Genomic DNA, 6,000 nt, shown 5'->3' on the forward strand with positions numbered 1-6,000 from the left:
CTCACAGAAAAAGTTTTTTACATCCTGTTTCCCCCCTTCCTTCTTCTTTTTTTCCAGCTTGGGAGGCTGATGTATTAGAATATGATGTTCCACCTACCAAGGATGGGGTAGCATAAAGAACCTAGTGTCTCCCAAGGATCACCTCTTCCCAGTCAGAGATTCTTAACGTGAAGTTAATTGGAAAAAAAAATTACATCATTATTTTCACAAACCTCTAATGTAAATTTAGTATTTTCTTCAATGAACTTATGCAACAGTCTACAGTAGCATTAGCAATACCTGGAACTTTGTCACCGTATTGTCCATCCTCTGGCCTCCATAGGTTCACCTCCATCCCACGTGCGTTCATTCAGCCCATCCCAACATCCTCAAAGGGCTCAACCCATTACAGAAGCAACTCAAAGTTCAAAAATCTCATCTAAATCTTATCAACTCAGAAGCCTCAAATTTCATCATCTAAATCAGGTATGGGTAAGACCATGGGTATGATCTATCTTGGGGCAAAATTCTTTTCCATTTTGGTCCTGTAAAACTAGAAAACAAGTTATCTACTCCCAAAATGCAATAGTGGGACAGGCATGGTATACCAGTTACAGACATTCCTGTTCAAAATGGGATAAAATAGGAGAGGAAAAAAAAAAAAAAGGAGTTACCGGTCCCGAGCAATTCTGAAGTCCAGCTAGGAATACGTTAGGTTTCAAGACCTGGGAATAATCCCCTGTGGTTCACGGCTCTGCCCTCTGAACTTATAGTTCTTCTCTCAGAATTTTTCTTCCTTTTTTCTTAAAGGCTGGCAGGTATTTACAACTGAGTAGTTTTATTAGATTGTTTCCTTCTTGTAGAATTTTGGGAGTCTGACAGCCTTGTTCAATATCATCTTAGGACTGCCAGTGCAAGCAGGCAATGTTTCTGCTGATATAAAATTCTCAAGAACAGTGTGAGTCTCCTGTATATGTCACGAGGATTCACACCGTCAGAAAAGAGACGCCTCCAAAGAATCTTCTGAGATAATTCTATCTTTATTCCTAGCTTCTACTGTGATTGCTAAGAAGCTCCATGAGTCACACACTTAAATCTTTTCAAAGGCCCCTCTGCGTGACTGTAGACTCTGATTTTTTTTGATACTTCTGAGGCACTAGCAAAAGGTTGGACACATCCTTCACTTTCTCTTCAGAGCACATTTTCCTGAGAGCAAATCTAATGTTAGCATCTTTTGACAGCATCTTTTGGCATCTGTGTAAGCTGAGTCATTCCCAAATCATCAAGTCCTTATTCCTTTTGCACTTAAGAGTTCTTCCCTCAGCGTAACTATTTCCCCCCATATTTTACTATAAGCAGCAAAAGAAACCAAGACACACCTTCAACTCTGCAACAAAATCTCCTCAGCTAAGTATCCAGGCTCTTCACTTACAAGTTCTGCTTCCCAGAGGAATGCAGAATGCAACTGAGCCGAGCTTTCTTGCCACTCTATGACAAGGATCCCTTTTCCTCCAAGTTTCCAATAACATTGCCTCATTTCTTTCTGAGCTCTCACCAGAGTGCCTTCAACATCCACATTTCTACCAAGTGTCTGTTTGTGGTGGTCTAAATATTCTCTAAGACAGTTTTTCTCTACCACGTCCCTCACTTCCCTCTGAGTGCTTATTAATGTGCACATTTCTACTCACCGTGTCTTCAAGGCAATCTAAGCTTTCTCTATCGCACTCTAAAAATTCTTCCAACCTCTGCAACCGCCCAATCCCAAAGCCACTTCTGTATCTTTAGGTATTTGTTACAGTAGCACCCCACTTCCGGTACTAAAATCTGGATTGTTTTTTTAACTAATGCTGGAACAACTTATCACAAACTTAGTGGCTTCAAACAACACTAATCTTAGCGTTCCGGAGGCCAGAAATCCAAACTAGGTAAGCAGGACTGCACTACTGGAGAATATATCTAGAAAATATATCTCGGAGTGAAATTCAGTTAGGTTAGGGTCACAAACTCCAACACCTACAAGGATCCAGCATAAATGAATCGAGGCGACCAGGCATCAGGTGATAAATAACATCTATACCCAATCCAGTGTCACGTGGACAAGACCGATCAGCTCCAGAGAGTTGCTCCCAGGCAGGAATGCTGGCCCAGTGTTGCCAGACATTAGAATTTTTCAAGAGAAGCTGGAAATTTGAACTTTTGGGTGATATCTCCCAATATGTAAATAGTGGTAACATATCTTAAATACTTTCTAGGCCAACATTGTGAGCATCAAACAAATTCTTTCTGTTGGAAGATGCAGGCCTTAGGCCACTTGTTTGCAGCCTTTCTATTCACTGTAAAGGGCTAATAGTTTAGACTTGCTTCCATCCGTAAATAGGCAGCCACTGACCACTTTAAAGTGGGTAGTGACATGATCAGATTTGAATATTAGAAAGATGATTTTAGAGCAGTGCCGAGGATAGATTGGAAATGGGAGTTGAAGAAGAGCTCATATACCAGCGAGAAAGTTTGACAATAGTCTCGAGATGAAAGCAGAACTCTGAGAACAGCATTAGAAAGGAAGAGAAGAGAGCTAGTATGAAACATATTTAGGAGGCTGAATAAATAAGAAAAGCCCTATTTCTACTCCTAGAATATGAGTCCCACGAGGATAAGTTCTTGGTCTGCCTTTGTTCTTTGCTGACTCCCGAGTACCTAGAAGTGGGCCCTCCAGTAAGCGTTTGTCAGTTTCACGAAGGACTCTGTTCCAGGTGGCAGATGACTAATACACTCTCTTCTCCAAAGCACGTAATGCAGCTCTCACATGTCCTACTTAGAACCAGTGTTGGAGGGACTCTGTCTTGCCCTGATTGATATTCCCCAAAGACCAGAACTATATAAATGCAGGATGAATTGAGAATTGCCCTCTAATCAAACTGTAAACATTTAATGAACACCTACAAAGTGCAAAAACACTCGGAAAGGCCCCAGGGCCCAAAGTGGTGCGAGGCAGCTGTGTTGTAATGGACCGGAAGGGAGCACATTGACTTAAAGGCCTGCCTTCTGCAAGCTGTACCCAGAGTTAGACACTGCAGACATCCTTAAAAGACGACAACCCTGCATGATTCCTGTGATTTGTGTTTTCCAGGGAAGAAAACTGAGCCTTGGGGAGACTCGGAAACTTACCGAAGGTCACACAGATAGGAAGTTGCCAGGATTCAAACCCACATCTGTTTTATCCCAAAGTCCCGGCATTCTGCCATAATGTGTTTCTCCCCATTCACCACATCTTCTCACTGAGGTTTATTTGACTTTGGGGTCTGTGGTCAAAGCATGTCAAACTTTAGGCATTCTTTCTCCTCTCTGGCCTCTTTCTCTCCTAGTAGACTTGGTCATAATCCCTTTCTTCCCAATCAACGCATAGTCCTGACATAGATTTATGCTCTTTTTGTGGGGGCAGCTGGCACGTGAAACCATCACTGCGACAAGCCTTCCTTAAAATGTCTCTTCTCGTCATGGGGCTTTAGGAGAAAAATCAGCAGAGGCGGTGCCTACCTCCCTCCCGCCCCTCCCCCCCCCATGGGCTCCCAGTGCCTGACTCAGACCATCCCTGGATCGCTGACGTCAACACCAGAAGCTCTAAGAAGTTCACCCACATTAGCACCAGGATTGGAAATCAAAGGTAGCTATTTTTGGACCCGACTTCAATCGCTTTCCCTTGGAACCCCCTCAAGGCCAAGAGAGCAAATAATTTAATATGATTAGATTGAAACAATCCCAGAAATTGGTCTGTTTATACACCTTGGCACCACTTTTGACAAGGGTATGAGAATAATCAAAATAAATGGACTTGGCCAAGTGGGTGTGAAGTGTTCCATTTACTCCAGCCTGGAATGCCATCCCAGGGCTGGAGACAAAGACTCCTTGCTGAGAAGGAACTGCAAGGGAAAATCCAGAATGGGTCCGGCCACCACACTCTCCTCTCACCTGCTCTGGATCTGATTGGGGTGCAGAGGCCCAGAGTCTGTCGAAGCTGCCTCCGAGGTTTGGTGCTCCCCACTCAAGAGGTATTGTCTGGCTTTTTGCTCACAGTGATTGCATTCCCACTGACTCTCAGATCTCTGCTAATCTGCCTCCTTCCCTCCCTCCCTCCAGGGCCATCCCGAGTGCATGGAGGCCTTAGGAAGGTTCAGAAGGGACCTCTCATTTCTGCTCCTGCAGCTGCTACAGTTCTTAGACCCACATCTCAGGCCCAAACCATTGCCATCCTTTTCTCTTCTCAGCCTCCAATCTCTCCCCCTTCCAATCCTCTCCTGCCCAGAAGGACCACCTCCCCCTGCTAAAAGCCAGTCTCCTTCCTAGTGGATCTATCTACTCAAGGATCCTGATCCAGGGATCAGGCCTGGGAGATGGGAGTCCTTGGGCATTGAAGCTACATCGAGACGCCCCTGCCATGTGTCTGGCCTGGGTCCCGTGGTTCTCCAAGCCCTCCTCTCCCGCCATCAGAAACTGAACTTCACACTTAATACTCTCTTGCACTTCCCCAGATGTGCCAGGCCTGTGCTCCGATAGGTCTTGCTTTGTTTTGGAAAATGTTTACAAACATGGTAAAACCATCAACAATAATAGGAAAGCATCCCATTGCCCATAAGCTTTTGCATTTGCTTCTAGTCTTTTTCTTAAAAAAAAATAAATCATTACAGATAAAACTGAATTCCCCTTAACCATCTACCACCCATTTCGATCTCTTCCTTCCTCCCCAGAAACAAAAACCAGCCTTCCAGTTCATTTCTTAAATTTTCACAAACACGCGTGTATGAATAGAATCTATTATCACATACATATATATACAAATTGCATATTTTATGTATTTGTAATGTGCATTTATGAAGTCACATGCATTCATAGCATCTAAAATTTAAGACACACAAGGGTATAAAGGGAGGTGAGGAAGTCTTCCTCCCTACCCCACCGCTCCCCGACCCACCGGCGGCTACTGTCCTGAGACCATCTATCTATCCAGCACTTTCCTTTGCCATGACTCCTTAGCCTCCTTTCAAGCCTCCTCATTCATCTGGACCCCTGTGATGTTTCCCTCACTCCCCCTCTCGGCCCCTCCTGTGTGTCCACACAGCACCTGCACCCTGTCCAGGCTTCTGTCCAGCCCTTATCACCCACACCCCTGGTCTGCTGATGGAGAAGGGCTGATATCTGACTATGGCATAGAAACTCCGATCCTTCACAGCCAGGCCTCTCCCCTGCCTCTCTCAGAGCTCGTTCTGACCCTGGCTCACAACCCATTTGCCAAAAGCCATTCATTAGTCTTAGCAAATTGCTCTGCCGACACTTTTCCCTGAGTGTGTCTCAAATCCCAATGGCATATGTCTGTGCCTTCATTAAATCTGGATCAAAGATTAGTTGCATCTGGGCCAAGTGTTTGAGCCTGGCTTGGAGCAAGTAAAGAAATCATTTTTGAGAAATCTGTGTGTGCTGCCGTCACCACCCAGAAATGAACGAGCAGCTTTCCACAGGGAGCCTATGAGAGTCTTTGCTGGAGGCATGACTTTTGGTGTAAAAATACCTGGAAGGACTTGTGAGGATAGATTTTCCTCCCTCCCCCTCCCACCCCACCCCTCTGCCTCCTCTGTTATTCTGCATCTTGAAAGAACGAAACGGATTTGTTTTCTGCTTTAATGCCAAAAGAGAAAAGAATATCCCATTACGTTAGATTTGCCAGAGCAGAATTTGGTAGTATTGCCACATGACACCTTTGATTCATGAGAATTGTTACTCAGTTCAGTGCAGCAACTTTTAATGAGCACCTACTATGTGCCAGGCACTGTGATACATTCCTCATAACAACCTGAGGATGGTATTGATTATCATCATCGTTATCATCATCGTCGTTATTATTACTATTACTATCGCTAGAGACCAACTTGTACAGTCAAAAGAGTCTGGGGCCATCACTTCCTGTCTGTGTCTCCCCACCTCCTCCCTCAGGGACATACAATCATGGACATCCTGGGCACATCCAGGCTT

Source organism: Monodon monoceros, unplaced genomic scaffold (assembly GCF_005190385.1).
Source record: "Monodon monoceros isolate NGI ecotype Baffin Bay Population unplaced genomic scaffold, NGI_Narwhal_1 Super_Scaffold_12, whole genome shotgun sequence".
NCBI lineage: Eukaryota > Metazoa > Chordata > Mammalia > Artiodactyla > Monodontidae > Monodon > Monodon monoceros.